Genomic DNA, 4,301 nt, shown 5'->3' with positions numbered 1-4,301 from the left:
AGCATACAATTGATGATCTCTAAGTCTGGTCAAGACAGTTCTCAGATGCTCTTCGTGATCTTTCTCATTCTCGGAGTACACCAGAATGTCATCGATGAATACTACCACAAACTTATCCAATTCTGGCATGAAAACTGTATTCATCAAGAACATAAAATATGCAGGAGCATTTGTCAAGCCAAAAGACATGACAAGATACTCATACAACCCGTATCTGGTGGAAAATGCAGTTTTTGGTATATCCTGTGGCCTAATCTTAATCTGATGATAACCGGATCTCAAATCTATTTTTGAGAACACCTTGGCCTTGGATAATTGGTCAAACAGAACATCAATATGTGGCAAGGGATATTTATTCTTGACGGTCACAGCATTGAGTGGCCTATAATCTACGCACATTCTCAACGTGCCCTCTTTCTTTTTCTTCACAAACAAAGCGGGACATCCCCATTCAGACTTGCTTGGCCGAATAAACCCCTTTTTCGACAAATCTTCTAATTGCTTCTTCAGCTCAGCTAACTCATCTTGAGGCATCCGATAAGGTCTCCTTGAAATCGGAGCTGTTCCGGGGACTAGCTCGATTCCAAACTCAATCTCCCTATCCGGCGGAAGACCAGGTAGCTCATCCGGAAATACGTCTAGGAATTCACACACTATCGGAATCTGATGAATAGGTGTGACTGCCGTAGCACATGTAACACTTATAAGGTCTGTCCTTCGAGGCAATGGTACTTGAAAAGTACCCTCACCTAGGGGATCCTTAAGGGTAAGTACTCGACTTCCAGTATCTATGACTGCTCCCCAATCCTTCATCCAATTCATCCCTATAATGACATCCAAGACTAACCCAGGCATAACTATCAAGTTCACTCGGAACTTCCTGCTACCTAATTCAAGGGTTGCCCCTCGAACCATCCGGTTGGTCAAAACATCAGCCCCTGCTGAACTTATACGGTAACCATAACCCAATTCTGTGTATAGTTGTTCGTGTTTCTGTGCAAATGCTTGACTCATAAAAGAATGCGATGATCCAGAATCAAATAGAACAACTGCATGGTTTTCGTTGACAGGAAACTTACCAGCAGTGACGGGCTCTCCCTCTGGAATTTCATCCACTGTTGTACTATGCACTCTAGCATTATAAGTCTGCTGCTTCTTCTTGGGCGGGTATGGACAAAACCTCGAGAAATGACCGGGTTGATCATAGTTATAGCAGGGTCCTCTTACTGTCCCGGCAGATCCCACAGTTCCCTTGGAACTGCCTTGTACCGCAGTTGCGGCTGCTTTGTTGGGCTGTACTGCCATCTTGTACGGCTTTTGAGGTCCACGGAAATTTTGGCTTCTTGGCTGAGGTGGCCTGAATCTAGCACCAGGTGCCGATGGGCGATAATGAGGACGACCTCCCATAGGTGCCCTAGCTTGAGACGGCCCACCTTCGAAGGCTCTCTTGCGTGTCTTGGCTACGGTGCTGGCGTTGTTATTCTTCTCCTGCTTCAGACAGTCGCTGATGAAGTCGTTGAATCTGACGCGGTTGTTGATACCAACATGCTTCATCATTTTTGGATTAAGACCCCTCTTAAAACTGGCTATCCTTTTAGCATCTGTGTCAACCATGTCGGGAGCATAGCGACACAAGTTGTTGAAGGCATGCAGGTATTGCGTCACGGTTTTGGTGCCCTGGTTCAATGCCAGAAACTCTCCCAACTTCATCTCGGTCAGTCCGGGTGGAATATAGACTCCACGGAAGGCCTCAGCAAACTCTCTCCAAGAAATTTGAGCATTTGGAGGGAAGGTGGTGCGATGGTGCTTCCACCACATTCTCGCCGGTCCTTGCAATTGAAGTGCAACATATTCCGTTTTTAGCACCTCAGTCATTCTCAACACACGGAATTTATCTTCCATCGTGTTGATCCATTCCTCAGCATCGAGTGGCTCTGTTGCTTCCTTGAATACTGGTGGCCTGGTGTCCATGAAATCTTTGAAGCTGCTATATTGGTTCACTCCCATGCCACCACCTTGATTGTTACCACGTTGAACGTTGTTGGCGATGGTTCTGAGAAGATCCTCCATGTTCTTCTGAGATTGTTCCGTGTTGCGCTGACTCCCGAGCAGCTGTGCGAGGAACATTTCGGGGGTAAACGGGGGAGGAGCTGGCAAATGCGGTTCATGGGGAGGTTCATTGTTGTTGCTGTGGTTTCCACCACCACCACCACCACCGGTCCCCGCACCGTTGGCACCGGGCTCAGCGGCCTCATACGTGGTTCGGCGAGTGTTTGTCATCTGCATATTTCAGCAATAAGTACGATTGAGTGACGCTGTAATAATTGCGAGTGAAGGAAAAATTATGCCATACTGAATTTACTGGAGAGAATAAATTCATTCAATAAAAACAGAGGCACAACAATCGCATTCCAATTAAAACAACAGCACTTAATCGAATTACTTCAACGGCAAACATTGCGTCCATACAATCACATTGCCAGCATACATACACTAGACTTTTTATGCGTTCAGATATCGCATTCTAAAATCAAGTTCCAACCATATGCCAAGTCTCATACATTCGAAGCAACATACGATAGATTACATGCCAACAAAAGAAAGGTCATCGTGACAAGACCTAGATACTAGCCCAAAGCAACTAGCCTACTCCTCGGGGCCATCGTCGAGATCGGAGACGTCACCATCACCCCCAGGTGAAACTGCAGGCTCATCCTCGTTGTCGTTGTCAACGTCCATACCAGCGACGTTCGGTGGAGCATATGGGCCAACCCCATTGTAAAGCGCGTGAAACTCCTCGTGCAAGTAGCCGTTGTATTCCTCTAGCTCATCGACCCTCTGCAGCAGAAGGTTTCTTGCGTTCCAGGCTTCATTCCTTTCTTGAACCAACTGTCCAATCATGCGATCTGCATTGTTGTTGGCTTGAGTCAACGTATGCACTCGCTGCATAGCTCGATCACCTCTCTCAACCGCTTGGTCTCGCTGTAAGTTCATATCAGCCAACTGCTCCTGCAAGCTAGCTATAGCTCGTGCCTGTCTCTTCTTCTGCTTCTTCCCTTTGAGCTTATCCTCACTACGCAAGCCAGTCAAAGTCCAGTAGGTACTCTCGAGACCCTCATACGCTCTGATGGCGGCGAACATAGCACTCATTGCCTGGTTGTCGCTAGCCTGTCCCTCAGCTGGACCTCTGACCAATGCACTTCCCAGAGGCTGAACCCAAATGGCATCACGAGGATCATCCCTAGGAAAAGTACCAGCTAGAGCTGCAGCAAGCTCACTGGGAAATCTGCTCATAATGTCCCTGATGACACGGAAGGCTGCTCCCTCTGCACCCTCAGCTAGGGTGCGACCCTCAAACTCAAAATGCCAACCATCCCAATCTGGAGCATCACCGAGAGCAGGAACCGTGATCTCCACCACTGCAAGTCCATCATCTGCTAACTGGCTTTCATTCCAAGAGTACACCGGCTCTTGACCCTCTGGGTACCCCACATCATGGAGCACTCTCCAAAGCAAAGTTGGCATGCCAAACTCGCTCAAGAAGGTGTCCGTGGTGCGGTGCTCCCTTAGGGCCAACGGACGTCGGGGTGCTCTTCCTCCGGTGGACTTACGGGCGGTCTGCTTCGTGCGGGCCATCTGTAGCAAAAGTTCTCTTATTACCTCGGGGAAACATATTTTAGGTGATACACTTTTATCAAAATGAGATAATCAATTTATAAGGGGAGGTATGCATGGGATGAATGAGATGCACAAGTAACATGATGTATGTACGGGTCGTACGTTCTCACAAACTTAGGAAATAATAATTTCTAACGACGAATTCGGTGGCATAACAACGATCTCTCAAATACGTAGTTAATACGTTCTACACGATAACGTTGTTATGTACCTGCAGAAGATCCATTTCAGCCCAATTCCCAATGAATGCATAAAAGCAGTAAAGTTTTATCTACACACTCTACACGAATCCCCAGATATGTGTACAACGGTAGTAACTACCCGAACCATCGTCCTATTGACGGCATCGCCTCCACAGACGGAAGACCCATACATGAGATACCTTTGTAAAACATGCGTAGAACATGTAATTACTCCAGCATCATATAAGCATTCACCCTAGATCGGCGGTGTATCCGATCATGCTCTCACAACTCACACTTACCGAGGCGTAGAGGCAATTGATCCATTCATTACCACTCAAACAAGTGGCACTCATACAATAGCACGCCGTATGAGCGACGAAAGAGAAATATGATGCAAGAACCCCAGTCAGTACTTAATTAAGCCACCTAAAGTCCTTA

Source organism: Miscanthus floridulus, chromosome 7, assembly GCF_019320115.1.
Source record: "Miscanthus floridulus cultivar M001 chromosome 7, ASM1932011v1, whole genome shotgun sequence".
NCBI lineage: Eukaryota > Viridiplantae > Streptophyta > Magnoliopsida > Poales > Poaceae > Miscanthus > Miscanthus floridulus.
Note: the sequence above shows the minus strand (reverse complement) of the source record.